Source organism: Pongo abelii, chromosome 13, assembly GCF_028885655.2.
Source record: "Pongo abelii isolate AG06213 chromosome 13, NHGRI_mPonAbe1-v2.0_pri, whole genome shotgun sequence".
NCBI classification, from domain to species: domain Eukaryota; kingdom Metazoa; phylum Chordata; class Mammalia; order Primates; family Hominidae; genus Pongo; species Pongo abelii.
Genome location: NC_071998.2, coordinates 85,978,664 through 86,005,959, shown reverse-complemented (window position 1 = coordinate 86,005,959; position 27,296 = coordinate 85,978,664). Strand labels below are relative to the sequence as shown.

Here is a 27,296-nt window from a genome sequence, read left to right as displayed (position 1 = left end):
GGTGCAGTGGCTCACGCCTGTAATTCCAGCACTTTGGGAGGCCGAGGCAGGCGGATCACGAGGTCAGGAGATCGAGACCATCCTGGCTAACACGGTGAAACCTCGTCTCTACTAAAAATACCAAAAATTAGCCGGGTGTGGTGGCGGGTGCCTGTAGTCCCAGCTACTTGGGAGGCTGAGGCAGGAGAATGGTGTGAACCCGGGAGGCGGAGCTTGCAGTGAGCCAAGATCGTGCCATTGCACTTCAGCCTGGGGGACAAAGCGAGACTCCGTCTCCAAAAAAAAAAAAGAAAAAGAAACTGATGTGTTTACGAGAGCAACTAACAGCTGGTCTGCAGGCATCCTCAATGGTGGATGGCAAGCTTGGGTTTTCCAAGGTTTTGTCATCTTTAAATATATTCTAGGTATGTCTCTGGGTTATTATGACTTGTGTTACCAGGCTAACAATGAAAATGAATACCTCTTTCAATCAGGCCATTATACAGGCAACTGTGGTCCTTAATCACCATCAAACCCTGAACAAGGACTATGACCAATTAGACTCAAATACTGTTGAACTGCCTATATTGCCTCAATTGTGACTTGTTCCTTTTGGTTTGGTTTGTTTCATAAGAATGCTTGTGAACTCCTTGGTCTTTTGATATCATCCTCTTGGAAGTCATCATAATAGTAACTCTGGTGCTTTGTGTCCTCTCACGTCTTAAATGTTGTGTATGCAGCTATCTATTGAGTGTTGAATGGTCTCACTTCAACTAGGTAAGTAAGAAAGAATTATTCAGCTAGTTTCACATTGTCATCTGTGAATTCCATACTCAGAACAAAGGAGTCATTTACAACTGTGATGAGAGTGGTGCCCATGCTCAGAATTTAGGTTAATCTCTCAAAACTGAGAGGCTGACCAAAAGGGTGGAATTCTGAAATCAAACTAAAATTTAGCCTGAGAAAGCACGTACTCACCTACTTTAGTTCTTAGAAATGAACTACAATCTTAGTACATAACAAACTGAAAACTTAACTGAGGAGTGTACTTCTATAACAATGGCTCAGCCAACCACTCCAGCCTTACTTCAACCACTCACAGGTGGCCAACTATTCAAACTGTCTTCAAATAAGCAAAGGTCGAGCTATAACCAATTCAGCTGTTTCTCTACCTTCTGTTTTCTGTATATCACTTTCCTTTTTCTGGTCCATGAATCTTATCTGACCATGTGGCAGCCCAAGTCTCTGAATCCGTTTTGATTCTGGGAGCTGCCTGATTTCATGAGTCTTTTTTTTTTTTTTTTTTTTTTTTTTCATTTTTCTTGCTCAATTAAACTCTGTTAAATTTAATTTGTCTAAGTTTTTATTTTAACAAAACATATAAACAGTACTTTCACACCATTCTTTAACTGGAAGTGAAGTAATTAAAAATCATGTGGGTGAAAAAACATGGACCCTGGGTTGAAAAATAACCCCCAACACAACTCACTGCTTTAACAACCCAAAGGGCAGCAGAAAGGCCACTGATTTTACCTATCAAAGAAAATTGGAAAGATAAGGCTAAATCTTGAGACTATTAATAAATAAAATCTTAATGCATACTTCATAAAACTTCCAATTACTGGCAGCCTATTTTCCCACCTTTGGCCTGGGAAATATTTCCAGAGGAATTCTTCAGCCAAGAATCCATCCTTGAGCCCCTTACACAGGTGAAAGGCATACATTCATGTTTGGCAGGATATTATAAATAATATAGTTGCCTTGTTAAAAAATAAATAAGGAAATACTGATTAAAATGCCAATTCAGCAAAGCAAGTCTGCCTTCTGTATCTTGGAATAATTTAAGGCTCAAATCTTCTGAATGCCTTTCTGGACTGTTCAAAATATGTAGAGATTTCCGTCTCTGGTTTTTAAGTTGTAGCATGTGTTACTGGGAATTGGAAGAACTTTTCTGTGGCTCCTGCCTTCATCACACTGAGTTCCTAGTGGGTTGGGACCAAGCCATATTTCTTCTAGCCTTTAACAAGAAATAAAAAATAAAGTAAAATTTAAAAAAAGAAAAACGGAAGAAGTCAAAACAATAATTCTTTTAAAAAAAGCGTCCACATACCTTAGGACACAGTGAGTTCTTTGAAACCAAATGGAAGCAGAATTACTGCCCAATCTGCTAAGTGTGTCACAGATTGATGAGTCAACATTTCAAAAGTGCTTGAAAGTTCTTAGATGAAAGACCACAGATCTGTATAAAGTATTATCATTATAAAAATAACTCGATTTTCCTGTGGCTTTTTTTTTAAAGGAATGTTCTTTTAGATGCTGTTTGTAACCAACTTTCTCTTTAAAAAATAATAAAAACCTCTGAAAGTGGGATATTCTTGTAGAAAAATATTAAATCATTAGTACTTTTCCTGGATTAAAAAAGGGAGTGGAGACTGAGCAATGCCTTTGAGAACACTCACAGTGCTGCCTGGTAGATAACATTGGAGAACTGTATAATGCTTTTTGAAAAATGTATAATCATATCTAATGACTCATTAAATACAAAAATTTCTAATCACATTTTTATTTTTTCAATTCAATATTAAAGGGAACCCATGTTTCTCCATGATCACAAAATAAAACATAGTTATTTCTAATATACTTTACATGTTTCCTATCATTCTTCCTTTTTTGTGTGTATACATCCCAGGTATACACAAAAAGGAATGTACTGAATAAACTACTAATAGTTTATTCATCCTCCATTCAGAGAGGATGTATAATCTTCTCACTTCACTGTGTGTAGTGGCTATAACTTGACTAAACTCTGTCAGCAATATATATCATTTACTGAAACTTCTATTACCTGAAAATTTGTATAGCATCTTGATGAAACAAAGAATAAGACAATATCATATCAAATAAGTTGCTTGAAAAAATATTAAGCATTTGGTCACTCTTTGTTCAATCAATATATTAAATATGTAAATATAATAAACCAAAGGAAACTAAATTTGTTCTTTAAGGTCTACAAATAACTGCTCAGATTCTTCAGGTTGATTCATAATTTCTCATGAATAAACCAGATACAAAGGAAGGGAGAAATGATGTGAAGGCAGCAGTTTCCCTCTTCTGTCTCTTCTTTGAATCTGTGCAAAGTCCCCAGCTCTTTCTCAGAGTTATCTCCTAACTACTCATGCAACTGTTATTTATCAAGTTACGCTCTGGCTCCAAAGATGTCAGGTGCTTCCCAACACAATAAGATAAGGACCACACCACATATTTGTTAATTCCAAAGAATTCTGGAATCAGGACTTTAAAATTATATTCTTGGTCAAAAGGTATAACACTGTCTTTTGTAGTCTTTCAAGTAAGAGAAGTAAAAATAGAGACTTGCGGAAAGCATTCAAGCATTTTATCTGGGAGGTTTCTCCTAAATTTCCTTTGGCCACGAATCCAAAGCATTTCTGACAGATAACTGGACTAGAAACAGTGCCCCTGGAAACCATCAGCCAGTATTCCCACCCATTAATTAGGTGATTCATTTTCAGTTTTTTCCTCCCTGTTTTTTTTCCCCTCATATCCTTTCCCCACCCTTTCCTTGTTGCCTTCTCTTTGGATCATCGGCTCCTCTGCTATCCGCCTCAACCTATTTATTTGTGTTATACTTCACTGCCCCTGGATATATTTCCTTTCCTTATTGCCTCTCCTGGACTCTGGGTTCCTCTTTGACAAATCTTCCTGCCTGGCCACTTAACCTGCCAGTAAAGACCTTAACCCTCTTGCGAGTGAGAAAGCTCTCTGGACACCTCCCGTGACTGCCCCGACTTCCAGTGATTTTTATTTTCCTTAAAGTTTTAAGGCACCAATGATTGCACTTAATTGCTGTTTGTTCATCTTTCACGTCTTTTCTTTCCAAATGAGTGGGCAGCTACTTGAGAAGAGGAAATATTTTATCTAGCTCTTGGAAAATATACCATCCATATAAATGTAATGAAGCACTCACAAACTGAGCAGGATGGTGCACACATCTCACTGAGTAACTTATTGCCTCATTTGGGGATAACAGGATTTGAGGTTAAACGAGTTTTAGATATTAAAGTCTTTTACTGAAGAATACAGGAGACACGGTGGTATGAGAAGCTCACTGATGGAACATAGAACTTTTGCCTTAAAGAGGCATGTCTGCTGCTTCTTGAGTTAATGATCCAGAATCACGTGGGACTTGGGTTTTGAAATCCCTCCTAGGGGTTCTGAGAACATGCACTCATGAGCCCCGGGTTTGGGCCCATTTTTGCCATGTAATTCTCTGAGTAGCGATGTAAAGCAACCTTTCTTGGCCTGTTTCCGCCTCTGCAACATGAGGGGTTAGACAGATGACCTTTAAAAACCAACCAACCAAAACAAAAACACGACCGAAGAATGACTACTGCCCCCATTTAGATCTCTGACAGAGTGCGTGATGGTTCGCCCTGCCATCAATCCATTTTAAACACACGCCTCACTTGTAGGATCACTTATTCATATACCCAGACAAACTCATCCCAAAAAGACCTGGGGAAGGAAAGTGATACAGAAATTCTTGACACTACTTTTGCTGACTCTAGAACCATATGTTTCCTATAGGTGTCTTATTGAGCTAGAAAAAACTAGGGGGAAAAATTCGTCTTTTTTTTTTTCTTTGAGACAGGGTCTCCCTCTGTTGCCCAGGCTGGAGTGCAGTGGCACAATCAGGGCTCACTGCTGCTTCGACCTTCCCAAGCTCAAAAGATCCTCCCACCTCAGCTTCCTGAGTAGCTGGGACTACAAGCACATACAAACATGCATGGTTAACTTTAGTACTCTGTATAGAGACAGGGTTTTGCCATGTTGCCTAGGCTGGTTTCAAACTCCTGGGCTCAAGTGATCCACTGGCCTCAGCCTCCCAAAGTGCTGGGATTACAGGCGTGAACCACCGTGCCCAGCCCATATTTCTTGTTACTTGGATGAATGAGATGCAAGATAGGAAAAAAAAAATTAACCAAACTTCAGTACCAATAAATATCAGATAGGCAAAATACTTTTAAGTCTGTAACAATCAAGTTGATAAGAGGTTGCAGAAATTCAAGTGTGCTAGAATGCCAATCTGACACTCCAACATTAGTAAAACCAAAAACAGCACATGCTGAGCTACTTTCTTCAATCAGACAATCTCTGTGGTAAAGGAAATGGGATCAAAATATCAAGATGAGCATGCCATTGGCTTGAGGTATGTGTCAGATTTATTGTGGCCAAGAAGATTAAAATCAGCCACCATTACTCAGGGTGGTATGTCCCGCACTCAGATGTCGGGAAGTCTGAAAATCATGTGATCAAACCAGAGAGGTTCCTGGGTAGATGATAAATAAAAGACATGTTTAAAACAGAGGCCTGTAGATAAAGTGATCACTTGAGTGGTGGCATTACCTGTGCCTGTGGTTAAGAGAGCAAAGCTAAAGATAGCAAGTTGAATCAAGGTCATATGAAAGGATATAATAAGAGTGAGTAGAAAGGCTGCTGACACAGGCTCAAAAATATGGTGTCAGGGTGGGGCATCAGAATGCCCTCCAGGCTACAGACCTTTGCAGAGAATGGAATTGGGAGTCGCGCTCGCGCCCACACCCACATTAGGAAGAGTGGAGGAGGAGGGCTGAAAAAGGAGTGGAGAAAAAGAGGAACAGCCCACATGTGCACTACTTTATTGCTGAGGGAGCGGACAATGGCCTAGTCCAACCAGGGTAGAGAGAGGAGAGCAGCAGCCCGAACACCCTTATGAAGGCCAGCCAGACACAGACAGACCTCAAGTAGGGCAGCAATCCTTTTGAGGCCAAAGACAGGTCTATAAAAACCCAAAAGATAGTGACTTTAATTTTTCTGGCTCTTCCTTAGAAACCACATAACCACTAACATTTTACTACTTTTCCCACTTGGCCGACCCAGATCCAACTTATATCTTCACTATCCACAAATGTCGCAGTGTACATCTAGTCATCACCTGGCACCAGGCACCAGTGGTGACCCCTGCCTGAGACAAGGCTGGCTCACTGCTAAACTGTGGCATCAGCAAGCTTGGCTTACTGGAATGTGTGCAGTCCTGCCTCTGTGGCCTCTGGGTTCAAATACCAGCCTTCCCATCACCAATTCTGGGACCTTGAGGGAACTCTCTTTGTGTCTAAACTTCTCATTTATAAAATAAAACAAATACCTATCATTTGGGGTTGTTGTGAGGACTGCATGGGATTTGAATGTATGTAAGCCACTCAGCATCTGCCAGACAGACTGGTAGTCTAGAAATGAAAATGATTATTACTAATTCTCGATACTCTTCTCCTTAAAAAAATTCATGTTTTGACCGCCCCCCTTCCCTTTTAAAAAAATTAATGGCTTCAGCTGGGCGCGGTGGCTCACGCCTCTAATCCCAACACTTTGGGAGGCGGAGGCGGGCAGATCACCTGAGGTCAGGAGTTCAAGACAAGCCTGGCTAACATGGTGAAACCCCGTTTCTACTAAAAATACAAAAAATTAGCCAGGCATGGTGGTGCGCGCCTATAATCCTAGCTACTTGGGAGGCTGAGGCAGGAGAATCGCTTGAACCCAGGAGGCGGAGGTTGCAGTGAGCCGAGATGGCACCATTGCATTCCAGCTTAGGCAATAAGAACGAAACTCTTTCTCAAAAAAAAAAAAAAAAATTCATGGCTTCTATTCCTCCCTCTCCTGCCCGAGGACCAAGTGCCCAATCATGTTCCATCTTTCCTATTAGGGTAGAAATCAATTTGATAATGCCACTCCTATCAAAGGGTCACACTTAATATTACAAACTGTAAAAAGTAATGAGTATAATGAGATTGGGCAATGATTACCTAAAGGAAAAATCTGTGGAGAGAGATTCACAGCAGATACGCTGTCCTCAGATGACATTCTACAGATAAGTAATCATTCATTCTGCTTCTGGGTAACACGAGCCGTATCTGGCTTTGATTCTATATTTCTACAGGCTTCCTTTTACACTAATTCAATTTCATTTGAAGGTAAATGGTCTAACCCAAAAAACATTACCCACCCCATTCTATGTGGGCTGTGCCATCCCACAGCAATTGATTGCCAAGAGACACTAGTAAACTTTTCCAGCCCACATTCTGCCCAGACAATGGGCTGAGTGGAAACTCAATACAACAGATAAGGGTTGATGACTCAAGTCTCCAAACAAATTTTTGGTTAAATACAGCCTCAAAAGCTAATCACTACATGCACCCCACCCAAGCTAGAAATAGGGCATTCACTAACAGTCAACAACTTAAAGGATCAAAAACTTGGAACTTCAGACACATAAAATTAAACTGGACACAAAGACTATTGCCACAGCAACATGGACAAATTTTTAAAACATACAGCAAACGTCTTTATTTTTATTTATTTTTTATTTTTATTTTTTGAGATGGAGTCTTGCTCTGTCACCCAGGCTTGAGTGAAGTGGTGCAATCTTGGCTCACTGCAGCCTCTGCCTCCCAGGTTCCAGGGATTCTCCTGCCTCAGCCTCCCAAGTAGCTGGGATTACAGGTATGCACCACCATGCCCAGCTAATTTTTGTATTTTTAGTAGAGAAGAGGGTTTCACCATGCTGGCCAGGCTGGTCTCGAACTCCTGACCTCAAGTGATCCACCTGCATTGGCCTCCCAAAGTGCTGGAATTACAGGCGAGAACCACCATGCCTGGCCAAAAACATACAGTAAACGTTTTGAGAGGAAAAAACAAGCTGCAGGTTCCTAATGACACTGTCCACATTAAGTTTTAAAATATGGCAAGCAATACTAAATACATTCTGAATACACATGAAGTAAAATAATAAAGATACACATGAGAATAGAAAATTATAGTGGTTGCTGGGAGAGGGGCAGGGAAAGGAATGAAATCAGGGAAGGTAACATAGGGAGCTTCCACTGCACTGGCCTGTGTAGTCACAAGGCCCCACTCACCCCACACTTGGTTTAATGATCTGCTGTCACTGTCTTGAAACTCCTGTTAATGTTATCCTTGGACCTACGCTTTGTACGTGAAATCTGATGCAGCAATGGAGCACGCATGGGAGCAAAGAAGCTTGGTGCAAAATGAAAATATGGGACACACAAATTATGTGTGTCTGCCACCATTTCTCACCACCTCATCCATACTAGCAGTCAAAATGCCCATGAACAAAGAATTCCAGTGGACCCTCAATGCATGGGAATTCGATGAGACTCAAAGTGAGTACAAGGTAACCGTGTTACATCTAAAATTGAAGAAAATAGATGTTCTCAAGTCAGCAAGCACAGTCCTTGAGATCAAGTGATTTGCAGGTATGATTACTCCCAGCCAACTGCCTTCCCCACACTGGTGAACTGCACTATTTCTGGTACATCTCAGTCTGGAAAGAAGAGGAAGTCACCTGTAGCCTCCAAGCTGCTTTACTAGGGAATGAGTGACACAGGCCTGCTATCCCAGTTCTTATGACCGTTCATGCTAAAGCAGCCTAGGAATTAGTAATTTTGGTCAGTTGTTTTAGTCAGCATTGGATTCATTCATTTGCACCTTTGGAATTTTTCTTAGTCATCAACAAATCTTTAAATTGGTGGTCACTGTCTGTAGGCAAATCTCCAGAGTGTTCTGTCAGAATGGAAAACAGCCAGGGGAGCATGGGTTGAGAAAACAGGAAGGATTTATATTATAAACATGTTACTGTCCAGCCTCTCATTTTCCTGGCTGGTCTGAAGTTATAGCTTTATTTGATACTTTGACATGGTTGAAATGAAAGGCAACTGGCTTAAATTACCTTGTTACAGGGAAGTGACTGCACCAGTATATAAGAAGCCAGGTTTATTCACCAAGAAATGTTCCCTGATATTCCGAATCAGAACAGATCCTATCAGGGCTGGGAAGACTTTCTGAAGAACGATAAGGGGTGCTGACCACAGTTTCATTCTAACTTCAGGCCAAGGTGTTTGCAAAGGGAGCATTCAGCTATCCTGGCTAGAAAACTAGGTGTCTTCCAGTCAGGAAAAGAGTCTGACAGAATAAGAAATCAGACAGAAAAACAAATCTACTCTTCAGTATATGAGGTGAATGTTATCACTGTTTTCATGTACATTCAAATAATATGGGATACGCAAAGTAGGAAGAATGCCTCAGATACAGTATTTTCTTTCCCTCTGTGAATCGTGTGAACAGGCAGACTTATACGTGGACTGCTGAGGCTGACATTGAAGTGACCTCTGAAAGCAAACAGGCCAGGGAAACTGTTATGTAAACTGAAATGACTAGACATTCCAGGCCACCTCGGCCGAGAGTGGGCCGTGCTGACTACAGCCTGGTACCTGGAAATAGCAAGTACTTCTAAACAGAAAGGGGATAGATGCAAATCTTCTGTGATTTTACATTAAGGGTTGTATAAAATTTTGTAAGTGATGGAAATCTAAAACACTTCAAAATTTTAGAGAAAGGCTTTATAAACTTGATAGGTAATAACAGAAAGCCTTTGCTGTTTCAAATCTGAATGGTAGGAAGTAAATTTAATCAAAATAGCAGGCAGCAGACTGAAAAGTATATAATACAATATGGACTAATGTGTCATTAGCTCATCTTCACTGCAATGAGATTAGCTTCCCATAGCATCATAATTAGATCTTGGAATTTTGCTGGGTTAGATTTATGTCCAAATGACACACAGCCAGAAATAAGTTTCATGCATTTCACACCAACATTTTGACTTATTTTAAATAAGGCTGCTATTAAAAAATCCTCACATTTTATAAACTGATTATGAGTCATCAAACTCTTCAAAATCCCTTAAGTAAAGTCTAAAAAATCCAATTTGAACACTGGTTACATTGATGCTGGCTGTATTTTTAATCAACCAATAAGCTTTATTTGTAAAACCAAAGATTTGGTTTGAAAAAGACTTATATTTGATGTACTTCACACCAAAAATTTCCATATTCAAATACATTGTTTTTAAAAAAATCCTCCAATTCTATATACTGACTGAAATCATCAACCTCTTCTAATGCCTTTTCTTAAAGTAAACAATCTAAAATTTTGAAAGGTAGCTTCCTTGATGCTTGAAGCTACCTTCAAATTTTAAATTTTACATGTAAAGCCTATTAGTTTATTAAAAACATTATTATGATTAGTTTTTAATGAACTAGTAGACGTAATCTGTAAAATTTAAAGTTTGGTTTCCAAATGCCAGGAGGCCTGGGTAGAATCATCAGAGAGGAGTCCTGTATTTCCTTTGTGCATGAGAGTTAATAGGATTAGGGCTGGAAGAATTGAATAAACCCTGAGCTGGTTAAGATGGATGTATCACATTTCAGAGTTCCCATTTCATAACCGGCATGCCCCACATTTCACAAAATAAAACACACTGGTGAGCTTATTTAAGTGATTCTTCAGAAATACACTGATTTCGGAAACTTGAAAAGGGCACGCATGTCCATTTCCCCCTTGAGCCACACGGCTCTTTGTGTGCTCGGCCCGCCTGGCTTCAGGCAGACTCCTGCTTCCCAGTCAGTGACTCCTTGCTACAGTCCGGTTACATGGAAAAAGAGAATAAAGACTTTTGTGTTCGGAGAATTTCTGTATGTAAATTAATAGTTTCTAATTTTCACAATGATGCCATTTGCAATGGCCCTAATCTTCTGTAAATGTAGCAAATCTGAGCTAAAATGCCAAAGACTTGTTACCTTCCTCTAGATCATGTCATGGAGCGGGGGTCTGCTGCTTTCTGCTATCAAGGTGGTTATTATCAAGTATAATTTGCGGTTGGAAATGTTTGGCATTCCTGTCTAGCAGTAGCCCAGATTGTTTAGAATGGATTTTTACATAAGAGTTCCAACATCTGTCTGTTTTAGGTCAGATTTCTGTGAGAACCTATGCATATAGTCTCTAAACATATGCAGCTGTCCAAGATTAAACAGGAATGGTTTCTTGCATTACAGTGACAACAAAGGGTCAAGTTTAAATTAAGAATATAAAAATAAGGCTAAGAATGGTAAGCAAAAGGCATTTCCACTCTACAAAATGCCAAGTAACGTTACCAATTAAAAGTGGGCTTGAAAGCAGTTTAAGCGCTAGCCTAGCAAAAGACTCACTAATTAGCAATTTATAACACCAATATGCCCATGGACTGAAATGCAGCATTTCAATTTCATTACAGATTCCTTTCATTTGTAATTCCTCTGTTACAGAAATCAGTTCGTTTGAAGTGTAGACTGGTTATTAAATAAAAGCTGTATATAAAACTGTGAAGAAACATAACATCAAATTTTGGAAAGGAAGTAAAAAAAGAATTAAAACAAGCTGCAATGCTCTTAACAAAGACACACAAAACCTGTTACTAGGAAGAGTCGTTTGGTCAAATTTCCTGTTTTTTCCTAAGTCCTCATTTGTTTTAAATATGTCGTCAGCACAGAGTTTATTGCTGTTGATTAACGTTTCTACATGTAAAATCCAGAACCGTTCTCTAGGATTTCTTATTTAAAGATATTCCAAACAATGCAGATTCTCTTTTTTCTCCAGATTCTGGTCTTCATCATAGTTAGGAGATGATAAACCATGGATTTAAATAGCTGAAAATTAGTGTTAGACACTAGAAAATTACTCAAATGTATGTTAATGAAGGAGTCATAAACTGAAGATTGTATAAAATAGCTCCTTAACCCTAAGCAATTTAGTACAAGACTCCAGAAATCAGCGTGGAGTGTTAAAAAGTACATCAAATCAAAGCCACACAAGTGTTGCTGATGGCTCTTTGTTTTACTCACATTTTTAAAAAATCTCTTCTGCAAAGACAGATCTGGCTCTAACAGCAACCTATTATAAAATTAAAATAACTGAATTATACTGCTGTGTATGAAATGTAGGAAAATAAAAATTCCTACCTTGGGAAAAAAGTATAAAATACTAATATTTTTCTAAGTATTTTATAAATTACATTGCTTTATTAAACACATACCATTAGAAGTCTCTTCTATTACTGACAACACTTTTCTTAATGGTCTTTATATGTTTAAATAAATGGCTCCTGAAAATGTGCATTCATATTATATAAATAAAACCTTAATTAATATAAACATACCCAGATATAAACTTTTTAGAAATGTCAGCGTAAAACTTTCCAGTCTAAATAAATGCTCTTATGAATGGTCCAGCAAAGCAATTTTTAATGCATTTTTTTTCCCCTCTAAAAAACTCAGAGAGATTTACTGGCACAATCCAAAAGAGAAACCAAAATAGCTTTGATGAAGACTGAATGTCTCATTCATATAATAAGCAACTCTGAGTGATAGCCAATAAATGGAAAAGTTTTTAAACCAAGACCATGTGACTTTTTTCATATAGTACTTACTATTCTCATAATTATTTCGTTCATTTATTTGTCCTCCTGTGTATTGTCTCCCCATGCTGAACTGTCATCTTTCTGAGAGTAAAGGCCATATCAGTCTTTTCTCTGTTCTATCTCTAATAATTACCACAGAACATAGCAGATGCAAAAAGTGGCTCACTGAGGAATTCATGAAGGGTCTGATAAGGCTAAAAAGACAGTTATTTCAACATACCTTATTTCATCCAAATTGGCCCATGTGTCGGAGTATCCAGCTATTTTCCCCCTTCTTCCTTAGTATCCCCAAAGTTTCCACTGAATACATGGCTATCTAGAATGAAGTCTGTATTCTCCAACCTCCCTTGCAGCTAAGTGTCACTAGGTTTGAACGAGTAAGATGCAAGCGAAAGTATTCTGCAGCAGCTTCTGGGAAAGCTCCTTGAAGGACAGTTGGTGCAGGCCTTTCACTCTTTCTTCTTCCTCCTTTCCTCCTTCCTGCTGCCTACAATGTGCATACACATACACTTGATGCATTTCCAAAAGCTATTATGTACTATGAGTTGACCTTGAGAATGAAAATCATATGCTATGGCCAGGCGTGGTGGCTCACGTCTGTAATCCCAGCACTTTGGGAGGCCAAGGTGGGTGGATCACTTGAGGCCAGGAGTTCAAGACCAGCCTGGCCAACATGGCAAAACCCTGTCTCTACTAAAAATTCAAAAATTAGCTGGGCGTTGTGGCACGCACCTGTAATCCCAACACTTTGGGAGGCCAACGCAGAAAGATCACCTGAGGTTAGGATTTGAGACCAGCCTAGCCAACATGGAGAAACCCCACCTCTACTAAAAATACAAAAAATTAGCCAGGCATGGTGGTGGGCACCTGTACTCCCAGCTATCCAGGAGGCTGAGGCAGGAGAATGGAGTGAACCCAGGAGGGAGAGCTGGCAGTGAGCCGAGACCTCACCACTGCACTCCAGCCTGGGTGACAGAGCAAGACTCCATCTCAAAAAAAAAAAAAAAAAGAAAGAAAAAGAGAAAGAAAAGAAGAAAGAAAAAGAGAAAGAGAGAAGAGAGAAACAGAGAGAGGAGACGGGAGGGGAGGGGAAGGGAGGGGAGCGGACAGAAAGAAATCATAGGCTAGGATGGTAGAGCAGCAGGAGAGAAGCGAGAAGCAGCCCCGGTTCCCACTCCACCCGGGTCTCTCTACCTGTGCCCTTGTTTCATATGGGGAAAGAAGGAAACTTCTATCTTACCTAAGTCATTATTTCAAGTGTTCTGTCACGCGCAACCAAATTAAATCTTACCATTATGCTTTTGAAAATAATTTGAAAAACAAGTCCATGTAGACTTTATGTGTGTCTTTTTAAACCTATTACTCGGCGAACAGACTGAAACTCTTTTCTAGTGAATGATCAAGTATTTGTGCGCATATACTTTGTCCCGAGAATTAAGCCTGACACTATGAGAGAATATAAAGAAGTCCAAGGGGGAGTTCTTGTCCTTGGGAAGTTAGTGAGTTTGCCACTGAGAAAGGACATGCACGCACCACCTATCCTCTCTCCCAACACATCCACCAGAGGAAACAACATGAGGCAACAAAGTGCAAAATTGTGCAGTGTGATTGCAAGCGGGGATGGAATTCAGAAACCAAAAACAGGGAGGACGGGGACTTTGGGAGAAGGTTCCAGGGAGGCGCTGGCCCTTGAGGTGGGCCTTGCAGGAGGGGCAGAACCTGGAGATGCAGTGGAAACTGGCTGAGCATCCTCAAGGGTGGGGACCAGCTGCAGGCAAACCGCTGTTTCAGTAATGAACAGAGCATGTTCAAGGAGACTGGAAGGAGGTCAACCAGACGTGTGGCCTCTGGAAACAGAGCCCTCCCTTTTCTCAGACATGATCTCTCAGCCTTGAAAAAGAGTCCCTTTAAAGGATGATTTACCCCCCCCCATTCGCCCCACATCTAAGAGATCAATCCGTGCTCCAGATCCTCCCTGCCATGCATCTAACACAGGCTTGACATTGCTCAGACATCCCTGAGCATCGCCCTGAGGTACGCCTGAGACCCAAAGACACTGTTTTTTTGTGGGGGTCCTGCTCAGCCAGCCCAGTGACTTTGAAAGAAACATCCTTTTTACTATGCAACAGGCACATGTGAAGTCTCACTCACATACTCTGATGAGGTGTTTCAAGTTAAACTGTTAGGTAGAGGTGGTGTGCTCTGCTTCCTATGTTGTGAAATAGTAATAAACCAACAGAATGACCGGTCATTGCGTCCAAAGAAGAGGCCAGGGAATTTAATCACTCACAAACTAGCCACGATCACAGGATGAAGCAACTTTCCTAGTAAGCTGCTTTTCATAAACAAAGCCATTGTTGAGTTTTTAAAATCCAACCAAACAACAAACAACTTTGAGGACAAGAAGAGCACCGTCTAGCCTCATGAAAGACATGGTGCAGCCTTCATTCGCAGAACGTGCTTCAGAAGAGCAGGTCCTACAGAAGCATGGAGGACCCGACCCATGCAGTTACAGGGAGGATGGCTGTGGAATCCAGGCTGCGCCAGGTCTACTACTCATCAAGCACTGGCTGATGAGAGGGCCTGCGTATAACAACTTACATTCAGTGGTTTTATATCGGGGGTTGGGAACAGTAAATAACATCTCTGGGGTCTAGTCTAAGACAAATGAAACCAAACGACTCTTTTTCCAAAAATGGGCCTAAAACAGCTCATGGGAACCACCCCTGGCAGCCTGGTGGAGCAGGAAAGCACAGGCCAGATGTGAGGAGACCTGAGTGCCAGCTTGGCTCTGTTGCCATGGAAGTCGTTGTTGACCTTGGTTGCTTAATCTGTAAATTAAGGGAGTTCAACTGGAGATGACCCATCCCTGATACTCACTGTGGTGCTAATGATGACTCTGTGTCAGTAACAGATGAATACACAGGAAAGAACCAGTATATGTTTCTCTCTTCATCTTCCTTTCTGCCCATCACCATTTCTCCATATGCCCCCACATCATATTAATTTGCCAATCAATAAACAGCCATCCTCAGTTGCAATGTCATCTGAAGCTCAGTGGATTTCATGCTTGTTTGGTGACAGCAGCTGCTGCTGCTGCCCTCAAACCACGTCCTTCCCCTTCGTCATGAAGCCTCCTCGAGAGCCACAATTTGCCTTGGCCAGAGCTCCCCGTACGTCAGCTTCCACCAGAAACTGCCACCCATATGCAGAGTTCTGGTTCATCAGCCCCTCTGAAGCAGATCCAGCTGGCCACAGTGGATTCCAGGTGGTCAAGACCAAAGAATCTCATAGCATTGTCAGCACACTGAAGCTGAAAGGAATTGCAAAAAGCACCGAATCTGACTGCCTCTGATTTGTAGATGAGGACACTGATGCCCTAAGAGGTTTATTTATCTAACATGGACTAGCCAGAGCTAGAACCCAAGTATCCTGACTCAACGGTCAATTATGACTTTGAAATGGACAGAATTAGAAGCTACTAAAATCTACTGTTTATGGTATGCTCTGTGTCAGGCACTGTGCTAAGTGGCTTCTTAAACCTGACATGTACAGAGAACTCAGAATCTTTTCTCCTAATCTGCTCCTCTTCCTGTCCTCCCCACATTAGTCAATGGAGTACCCATCCATCCAGCGGCTTCTACCAGAAACTTGGGAGTCACTCTTGACATCTCCCTCTTCCTCATCATCTCCCCATATAAAACTCTCAAGTCCTGCATTCTCCAGAGCATATCTTGGAACTCTCCAATTTTCCCCACCAGCACCCTCTCCACCCTGGTCTAAGCCACCTTCATCTCCTGCCTGGATTGCGGCCACACATCATCTCATCTCACCATTCCACTGCCACTACTCCTGTCACTTCATTCTCGAACCAGAAACCTGAGTAATCTTGTCAAAACATAAGCCAGGTCACGACCTGCCCACCCTGTCCCCACCCTTGCCACTGCTTAAACCCGCTGGGCTTCCCAATATGCTCAGAATGAAGCTCAGATTTATATGAGGCCCTGCTTGGTCTGACGCCCCCATGATGCTGCCAATCTCATTTCACGCCAATCTTCCCATAGGTCACTAAATTCCATGAACACTTCTTTCGGGTCCTCCAAAGTTTCAAGTTGCTTCCAATCACAGCCTGTCCTCCTGTATAATATGCCCTTCTTCCTACTCCTGGCCTGGCTCACGTTCCACTGCCCTTCAAGTTTCAGCTTCCACATCACTGCCTCACAGGCACCTGCCCCAAGGCCCTGCCAGGAGCATTTCCTCTAACCCTGCATTCCTCCCACACAGGACTGACCAGTTTGTCGTACTCCATTTTTGAGAATATTTGTTTAATAACTATCTATCTCCCCAACCAGACTATAAGCCCCTTGAAGACAGGGACTGTCTCTATTTGTTCATCACTGTAGCCAAAGAATTTAGTGTTAAGTACATAGGATGCCCTAAATAAATGTCTGCTGAATTTATTTATCAATTAGTTTACAGAAAACTTGAGTATAATAGTGCCTGTTATTTACAGATGAGCAAACAAAAGCATAAAGAACTTAAGCAATATGCCCCAGACCTAGAATAAGTAAGTAGCACAGAAGAGATTCCAACACAGGTTAGCTGACCCCAAAGCCCGTGCCCTTAACTCAGATCACACCAGGATGGAATAGGCTGAGAGAAGATATAAGAGGCAGTAAGCCTTGATGCTTACTTGATTCATATGGAACAAATGGAGTCTGTGAAAGGCTGAAAAATGGCTCCCCAAAAGATATTCATATCCTAATTCCTGGAACTGTGAATGTTACCTTCTATGGGAAAAAAAGAAAAGAAAGCAGGGGTCTCTGCAGATGTAATGAAGTTAATAAGGATCTTGAGTTAGACAGATTATCCTGCATTATCTGCATGGGCCCTAAGTGTAATCACACATGTCCTTGTAAGAGGCAGGCAAAGGGAGATTTGGCAGACAGAGGACATGGGGATGTGAAGACAGCGCCGAAAGAGATTTGAAGATGACCTTAGTTCAGGCTGCTAGAACAAAGTACCACAGACTGGGTGCTTATAAACAGAAATTTATTTCTCACACTTCTGGAGGCTGGAAATCTGAGATCAGTATGCTAGCACAGTCAGGTTCTTACTGAAGGCCCTCTTTCTGGTTTACAGATGACTACCTTCTCATTGCATCTTCACATGGTAAAGAACAGAGAGGGAAAACAAGCTCTTGTGTCTTTTTGCTTTGAGACAGAGTCTCACTCTGTCGCCCAGGCAGAAGTGCAGTGGCACAATCAGGTCACTGCAACCTCCACTTCCAGGTCTTCTTTTTTTTTTTTTTTTGAAATGGAGTCTCACTCTGTCGCCCAGGCTGGAGTGCAGTGCTGCAATCTTGGCTCACTGCAAGCTCCGCCTCCCGGGTTCACACCATTCTCCTGCCTCAGCCTCCTGAGTAGCTGGGACTACAGGCGCCTGCCACCACACCCAGCAGACGGGGTTTCGCCATGTTGGCCAGGCGGGTCTCCAACTCCTGATCTCAGGTGATCTGCCCGCCTTGGCCTCCCACAGTGCTGAGATTACTGGTGTAAGCCACCGAGCCCAGCCTCAGTGTGTTTTATAAAGCACTTATACCATTAATGAGGGTTCTACCCTCCACCCTCATGACCTAATCACCTCCCAAAGGCCCCACCTCCTAATCCCATCACATCAGTGAGTTAGGATTTAAACACATTAACTCTGGGAGGGATATAAACATTCAGTCCATAGCAAAGATGTTGGTGATGTTGGCTTTGAAGACTGGAGTGATGTGGCCACAAGCCAAGGAACATCAGTGGCCACCAGAAGCTAGAAGAGGCAAGGAATAAGATTCTCCCCGAGAATCTCAGGAGGGAGTGTGGCCCTGCTGCCACTTTGATTTTAGCCTACTGGTCGTACTGATTTCAGCCTTCTGGTCTCCAGAACTGTGACAGAATCCATTTCCATTGTTTTAAGCCACCAAGTTCGTGTTAATTTGTTACAGCAGACACAGGAAACTAATATAGAATCCATAACGTTATTTTGCTAAAACACAGAGGTTTACATCTGGAAAGGTTTTACTCCCTATTTCCCCCATCTGTACAGCACCAGACATTTCAGACACAGATAAACACAGCACCTCCATTCTTAGCACCATTTCCACTATACATTCCCTAAGCCACGAATCAGCATTGAGGAATCGGAAAATCGGAAGACAAAACAATGTAACAATTAACCAGGGTTCTAAATGCTTTTTCTTTTTTCAAACTAGCACTAGAAATGCTTCAGGCCAGACGTGGTAGCTCAGCTACAGGCTGAGCTGGGAGACTTGCTTAATCCCAGGAGTTGGAGGTTGCAGTGAGCTATAATCACACCAGTGTACTCCAGTCTGGGCAATGCAGTGAGATCCTGTGTCTTAAAAAAATTAAAAATGCTTCAAAGCCCAGCACTTACGTGAAAACCAACGTAAATGATGTCTCAACATAACTTCCAAAATGTTTTTGGATCCACAGAGATCTGTGTTTTCATTTTTGCCATACAATAAGTAACCTGTAGTAGATAAGCAACTGCTTTAAAATAGCTAAATAATCATATTCCATGAAATGATAAGCCTGTACTTGCAAGTTCACCTTTCAGCCTCACTTTGGGTCCTTGTTCTGCATCATATATTGGGGTTTGGCTTGAAATACTGATAACTCACTCTGCTTGAAGACAATCTGTAATTTTATAAGATAGATACATAGAAATACAAATTTTAATGGCTTGTTTTAACATCCTAAGAAGTCAAATAATATTTACAAGGTGAGACACACTGAGAAGAAACACATTTTAACATACTCTCAATCTCTCCTCCCAGAAGACAAGGAAAATGCGCTCCTACCACAGCAGTCATCTTGCTATTATTCCATCCAGTTTCCAGATGGGAAAGGAATATTAAGTCGTTGGAGATTAATCCTACCAAAGCAAATCGGAAATTTCCAAAGCTGTTGTCAATATGGCTCTGCAGTTTAAGACGAACATACATGAGGTGAATTCACAGCAGTTAAAACATGGTTGAAGAAATGATGATCATAAGAACTGCTATAAGAGAACATAACAGGAACTCTATGATGAGAGGGATGGAGAAAAGATGGTTGAGGAAATTAGGTGAGCTGACTTCAGGTTGCTGAATCTTCACAGAGACAGAAGAGTGAGGATATTTCCACGTAAGAAAATGTCCTGAGCAAAGATATTTTTTCAGAGAGCCCAGAGCAGCTTTGGAAAGCAGTTAGAAAAACTTTAAAGTACTTCACTTACAATAATATGTCCAGAGCAGGAAAGAACTTTAAGTTCAACAGCCCCATTTTATAGACGAAAAACTGAGGCCAAAACAGGTTAGGTCACGTCCCCAAGGACAAGCATCTGGTAAGTGGCCAAGCTGGGATCCAAATTCGGGCCTTTTAGACCCTCTTCTAGTACTGTCTGTTGGGCCATGAGCGAACCCTTTGCCTCTCCATGTTTATTTCAGATGCTAGAGGTGTGTCTACCAGCTTAAATAATGAATGACAAGCTACCTTTTATTTCTTATAGGCCAATTAATGTTTAAGCACCATGAATCTATCCTATGAGTCGCTTCAACCAAATTGCTTTTTACCAATTCTTTGCAATATGACATTTACGCAGATGCCACCCCTCATCATCTTCCTGCTTTTTTTTTTTTTTTGAGACGGAGTTTCACTCTTGTTGCCCAGGCTGAAGTGCAATGGCACGATCTCGGCTTACCACAACCTCTGCCTCCCGGGTTCAAGTGATTCTCCTGCCTCAGCCTTCAAAGTAGCTGGGATTACAGGCATGCACCACCATGCCTGGCTAATTTTGTATTTTTAGTAGAGACAGGGTTTCTCTATGTTGGTCAGGCTGGTCTCAAACTACCAACCTCTGGTGATCCGCCCGCCTCAGCCTCCTAAAGTGCTGGGATTACAGGCGTGAGCCACTGCACCCGGCCTTCTGCTGCCTCTTTTACCCTGGCCTCCCCTTGATCTCATGGGTAGTAAATAGCTATTTGGCCCAATTATTTTTATTGAGACTACCTAGCTTTTATACCTGAGCCCTTACCCGCCACACTGAAGAAAGAAACCTGTGCTAACACTATATCTGAGTACAGACACTCAGCAGGTGTGGACGTGTGCATGCTGGTCTATGAACACGTGGCCTGAGTCAAATGCACAGACGTGGCACATTCCCAGCCATTCATGGTCAGGGCCATTAAGCTCTCTGCTGCTGTGCCTCCACCCTAGAGCTGGTACCTGGAAAAGTTGCTTTGTGGCCTCAGTAGATAGAACACAGGGTGTGAGCAACCCCAGGCAAGAAACCTACGTATAAGTCCCATTGCTGGGGTTCTTATTCTAATGTTTCCTCAATGGTGACATCTGATAATAGAAGCATGCCTGTCCTTTGTCACACATATTCTTTCAGTCTCACCCCAGAATCTAAGAAGAGGACACCTGTGACTTTGTATAATGTAGGTTACATAAGGATAATTTATATATTTTCTCTATTTCTAGGCCATCATTTATCAAGCTTAATGAGCATTTGACCCATATGCGAACCACCAGTTCTAGGCAAATTAAAAACAAGATGCCCCACAATTTCTTTTTTTTTTTTTTTGAGACGGAGTTTTGTTCTTGTTGCCCAGGCTGGAGTGCAGTGGCGCGATCTTGGCTCACCACATACAACCTCCACCTCCCGGGTTCAAGCGATTCTCCTGCCTCAGACTCCCGAGTAGCTGGGACTACAGGCATGCACCATCATGTCTGGCTAACTTGTATTTTTAGTAGAGACAGGGTTTCTCCACCTTGGTCAGGCTGGTCTCGAACTCCCGACCTCAGGTGATCCACCCACCTCAGCCTCCCAAAGTGCTGGGATTACAGGCGTGAACCACCGCGCCTGGCCCACAATTTCTAAATAATAAACTAAAACACGGCCAGGCCCGTTGGCTCACACTTGTAATCCCAGCAATTTGGGAAGCCGAGGTGGGCAGATAACCTGAGGTCAGGAGTTCAAGACCAGCCTGGCCAATGTGGCGAAACCCCGTCTCTACTAAAAATACAAAAATTAGCCAGGCATGGTGGCACACGCCTGTAGTCCCAGCTACTCGGGAGGCTGAGGTAGGAGAATCGCTTGAATCTGGGAGGCAGAGGTTGTGATGAGCCGAGATCATACCATTGCACGACAGCCTGGGTGACAGAGTGAGATTCTGTCTCAAAACAAAAATAAAATAAATAAAATAAAATATGCTAATTCTAAAATTATTTTAAAGAATAGGTTCATATCTATGAGCAGGATGATACTGTTTACAGTACTGTTTAGAGTATGTATAGAATCTGACATTTTATACATACTTGTTACATGTATAATGACAAACAGTTTGAGTTGTCCTCCAGGTAGTTCATTTTCTTACTTTTTGTTTCTTCTAAGTTAGAACATCCTAACTCATATGTAGAGCTCGTTTGGTGCCTTTGTCAGATACATTTGGATGTTCCGATCCAACATAGTCCTATGAATTATGAGGTGATTTCATGTTTATTATGGTAAACATAAATTGATGGGCACATTAAATTCAAGAGCTAGAATGCTGGGTTAAATGTTCCATCGGGGAAGAGAAATCAACAAATAGATGTGTAACCTACTTTTGGTTGCAGTTAGCAAGCATGTTTTAGCATTTGGATGTCGTTTTAAAACATAACTTATAGTATGTCATCAGTTCTTTGACTAAGGAATAAAAATCCATTCATTCAGCAAATATTTAGTAGCTACTGGTGACACTGCTTGGCACTAGGGATACAGTTGGAAACCAGAAGATAGTCTCTGCCCTCACATATCTATAACAGGATTTCTTGTACTTAGCATTAAAAATCTTAATGTTCAGCCTTAAAATAGCACATCATTTGAGAAAGCCACCTAAATAATAGAAATGGCCTTTACAGACACTGTTCAGTGTCATGTTTTTAATTCATACCACATTCCAAAATTTTTCGTGAGGCACCTTTGCCTCCAGTACATGACTTGCTGCCCATTTTCTTCATTTTTATAAGAAATTGTCACATTTTCACAATTCCTTTCAACTACAGTGTCAGGAGGCACAGTACAGACCACCACCTGCTCTCTGAAAATAAAATACTGCCGTCCACCACATTCTAATGCAACTTCTTTGAGTCATGTAACAATGTCCTTTTTGTCCTTTCTTACTGGTTGCCACTGACCCAACTTACCTTTTTCATTCTCCTTCATGACTCACAATATAATCATTAACCAAATCAAACAAAGCAGTCTCCTCTTATGTGCGTTTCCATTGAACAAAAACTCATCAGGCAATTCCCTTTCACATAAGTGCTGCACATGTGCTAAGAGGTGATTGATAATCTGCACATCACTGGTTCTGCCCAAGTGTGAAGTAAAAGCTCTGCTAGCATGTACCTATGAGAGTAACTGCTTCTCCATGCATGTACCATGGATATTATACAATATCTGTCTGATGAAGAATACCCTATTCTGCTTTCTCTGCACATTAAACTCGTCGTTAACGTCAAAGCTAATCTTACTAAGCTTTCCAATAGTACTGCGACTTGTACCTTGTTTTCTCTGTGTGGAGCAGAGCTCTGAATATTGCCTCTGACAATTTTACCTAATTTCTGATATCACTGTAGAATCTCAAATTCAACATTTTCAAATCTCACTTTGAAAAACCACTATTTTAGATATGTTCTAGAAACAACAGGTTTATCTTTGTGTTTAAAAATAATAGAAAAGCTTCATGACTTCATGTCACCATCTGATAAAAGGACAGTACACAGTGAGTGAGGTGAGATTGAATGGACCGCTTGTTCGATAATATTTTTTTTTTTGAGATGGAGTCTCACTCTGTTGCCCACGCTGGAGTGCAGTGGCACAATCTCAACTCACTGCAACCTCCGCTTCCGAGGTTCAAGTAATTCTTCTGCCTCAGCCTCCCAACTAGCTGGGACTACAGGCACACACCACCACCCCCGGCTAATTTTTGTATTTTTAGTGGAGATAGGGTTTCACCATGTTTACCAGGCTGCTCTCAAACTCCTGACCTCAAGTGATCTGCCCACATCGGCCTCCCAAACTGCTGGGATTAGAAGCATTAGCCACTGCGCCCAGCCTTGTTCAATAAAATCTAATTTCATATAGTCATTATTTTTTCCTTTTTTGGCTGTTTTTGTTAAACCATTCTACTCAAAGGAATCATTTGTCTCATCCACAACATATACATTTCTATATCTGTACTGTGGTCCTAGTCATTATAGTTCTAATATTTTTGTGAATTCTAATATTTACTCGATTCATTCTATCTCTGCTTTTGCCCTTCAACACTGAGCCATTGAGCTATTTTTTGGAATTGGCATAGAATACCTATAATCAATGAAAATTTGTGAATAAGAATGGCAGATAATGGAAAAATATATCAGCTGAGGTGAACTGCACTCAGCTGACCAAATACTAGCCAAGACAAAATGATTAACACTCTTTTTGGCATATATATAATCTTAAAGATGATTAATAACAGTATTTCTACAACAATAATGATTCACACGATTTTTAATTAATAAAATATGTAAGAATAAAATGACTGCATTGATTTTTCCTCTGAAACTGCGAAAGCACCTGCAGATCACCTAACTGACTTTGGGGTATGGTGGTGGGGGGATCCCCCAGTGGTCTATGAGCCACATTGAGAAACTCTGCTCTCAGTCTTCCAGCTTACGTTAGTTAGGCCTGTGTAAACACACAGCCAAAAGTTGTCATGATATCCGATCCCACTGTCAATTCAAACTGAACTCCATGAAGAAGTATCTGTCTTCTCTCCTTGTTCTTATCCTATGTCCAACTCCCAGCCACTGCTCTTCCCACCCTGGTCTATGCAAACCTCTCCTCAACATCTCAAGTCAGGAAGCCTGTGATACTAACATTGAACTAGGGTTGAATCCTACTGCTGTTCTTCTAAGGCAGTAATTCTCAACCTTGGCAACTCATTAAAATCATCTCGGGGAGCTTTAAAAAAATTTCAAAGTACTGCTGCCTAGAAGCTACCCCAGATCAATTTAATCAGAATCTCTGGGGTGGGATCCAAGTACTTGTATTTTTAAAAGGCTTCTCTGGTGTAGGCAGGATGAGGAGAACTGCCTAAAATGACACTGACATAAGGCATCTCCCATAGCAGCTGCTCAAATTATTATGTCTACGGGGTCCACCCTTGTTCTAGGTTCATCTCTCGTCAGGGCTACTGTGACAAGCTTCTTGTTGGATTCTCTGGATCCAGTGACATCTGCTGTCATCACAGTTGTCAAATGGTCTTTGTTGTCTTTCCCTCTGGCTATGTCACTCTCTTCCTGCAACTCTCTTCCCAACTTGACTGCACACTGGAATCACTGGGGCCTATAAAGCACCAATGTCTGGGCTGTACCCCATACCAAATAAACCACCACCTCCAGGGATGGGAATCATGAGAGGGGTTAAAAAGCAGCTAGGATTGAGAATCAGTATTCTAGGACTTGCAGTATCTAGTATGACTACCACATCTAGGTTAATTTAGCTACTACAGATGAGCTTGTTCTGAGCTGACAGCCATTCTCAACAAGGAACTACTTTCTCTCAAGAGCTTACAGTCCACTGGCAAAGACAGACTTGAAAGACCAATCATCAGATCACAGTGATGTAAGTGCCAACAGAAGGATTAAACATCTTCTGAGGAGAGAGCAACTAATGGCCGGTTAAGTTAGGGAAGGTTCGTCAGAGGAAATTATACTTGAACGAGTTCTGGAGGGAATCATCCAGCCCAAAGAATGAGGGGCAAAAGACGTTTTCTTAGAAACATACATTCATTCTTTAAAATATTTTAATTACCTATGCATACTGACACAGAACATTTCTATTACATGTTTTTGATCAGTTAAGACAATGCTTCCCACTCTTTCAAATGCCATGATACAGAGAAAATATCTGCATATTCCCTAATTAAAGGAGGCTCCTAGTGGTGGAGGTAACGGGCGTGGGACTCTGGCTGAGGGCATCTAGATCTCAGCATACTGGTCACCCTTTGCATGCCAAGGCACGCCTGCAAGGATGCTCCAAATGAGCACCCCTTTGGCTACCAGTAACAGAAAAGCCAGTTCAAACTGGCCTAAGCGATGATGGGTCTTTTCCTCTCACAGAATGAAAGGCACAGGGATGGGCACCTCGAGGTATAGACTGTCAGAGCTCCACTTCTCCATCATTTTCTTGGCTGTGCCTTAGCATTAGTGTCATCCCCAGGCTGGTACCAGATCGCTGCCACATTGCTGGATGTGATCAGGTCAGGGGAGGAAGAGAGGTGTCCTTCCTTGTATGTCTATGTCTCTCTGTGAAGAAAGTTTTCTGAGAAGCCTGCAGAGAGTTACTCCTCATATTCCCGCAGCCAGAATCTTGTCAAATGTCCCTGCCTAACCGAATCTTTGGCAAGGAGAAATGGAACACCATGATCAGCTTAGATGAACCAGGATGAACTCACAGAAATGTGGACCAGATTTGCTTTCACACAGACACATAGGGAGGGGTAAACAACCACACGAAGTCAAGGCTTTTCCAGCAAGGAAGACAGTGGGACTGGTTGTTGGGTAGGCAACCAATAGCGTTTGCCTCATATCAGAAAGAGGCTGTACACCATCGTAATTAAGGGCACCACTCTGGAGTCGGGTGGTGAGCTCAAATTCCACTCTACCATTGCCAGCTGAGTATATGGGCTTCAGTTTTTTTGTCTCTGAAAAGGAAATGATACAAGTTCCTAACTCAGGGGGTTGCTGGGAAGATGAAATGAGGATTAAAGGTACATTGCTTAGAAGCAACTCTGGCATATGTGCACATTATGATGTGGCTCAATGTTAGTGGTCATTTCTGTAGTGTCTGCCATGGGTTATAACAGCCAACAGGCAGGACCACATCTGTGGGTAAGACAGGTTTTCTCTGATTAGCACTGAGCCAGTGCCACACTCAATCAGACATTCAATAAGTTCATTTTTTTTGCATATTAATAATTTAATTTAAAATCTATGTCTTCTTCTTGCTAATAAAAAATATGCTACTAACTAAAAAGTAACTTTTTTACAATTAGAAATACTTCTAAAGCAGAGGTCTTAACCCCGCAGGCTGGGGACTGGTAAGAACCAGACTGCACAGCAGGAGGTGAACCTCAGGCAAGTGAGCATTCCCGCCTGAGCTCTGCCTCCTGTCAGATCAGCAGCAGCATTAGATTGTCTTTTTTTTTTTTTGAGATGGAATTTCAATCTGTCGCCCAGGGTGGAGTGCCGTGGCACGATCTTGGCTCACTGTAACCTCCATCTCCCGGGTTCAAGCGACTCTCCTGCCTCAGCCTCCCGAGTAGCTGGGATTACAGGCTCGCGCCACCACGCCTGGCTAATTTTTGTATTTTTAGTACACACGGGGTTTCGCCAGGTTGGCCAGGCTTGTCTCGGACTCCTGACCTCAGGTGATCCACCCACCTCAGCCTCCCAAAGTGTTGGGATTACAGGCGTGAGCCACTGCGCTCCGCCTGGCATTAAATTCTCACAGGAGCACAAACCCAGTTGTGAACTGTGCATGAGAGGGATCTAGGTTGCAAGCTCCTTATGTGACTCTAATGCCTGATGATCCGAAGTGGGACAGTTTCATCCCTAAACCATGCCCTCCTCCCCACCCCTGTGGAAAAACTGTCTTCCACAAAACAGGTCCCCGATGCCAAAAAGGTTGGGGACCACTGTTCTAAAGTATTTGAAGATATTACTGCAAAAAAAAAAAAAAAAAAAAAAAGAAAGAAAGAAAAAAAGAAAGGTTACCAAGTAAAAGGTAACATTTAACAATTGGGAATACTTCAAAAAATCTACTGCTCCCTGGAAAGTATATTAAGATAACAGTAATTACAATTTACTAT

At 41.7% G+C, this 27,296-nt stretch overlaps 1 protein-coding gene and 1 long non-coding RNA gene across 16 annotated transcripts in view; both read right to left on the bottom strand.

Moving 5' to 3' along the window:
• AOPEP (aminopeptidase O (putative)) overlaps positions 1 to 27,296 on the bottom strand; it is a 369,731-nt gene that overhangs the window by 211,398 nt on the left and 131,037 nt on the right. The gene's annotated exons all lie outside the window — the stretch shown is intronic.
• LOC129047930 (uncharacterized) overlaps positions 3,857 to 27,296 on the bottom strand; it is a 72,913-nt gene continuing 49,473 nt past the window's right edge. The window contains exons 2-3 of the long non-coding RNA XR_008509824.2: positions 11,772 to 11,820; positions 3,857 to 7,685 (exon numbers count right to left, since the gene is read on the bottom strand). This is a non-coding gene — a long non-coding RNA (uncharacterized LOC129047930). The remainder of the gene's footprint in view (positions 7,686 to 11,771; positions 11,821 to 27,296) is intronic.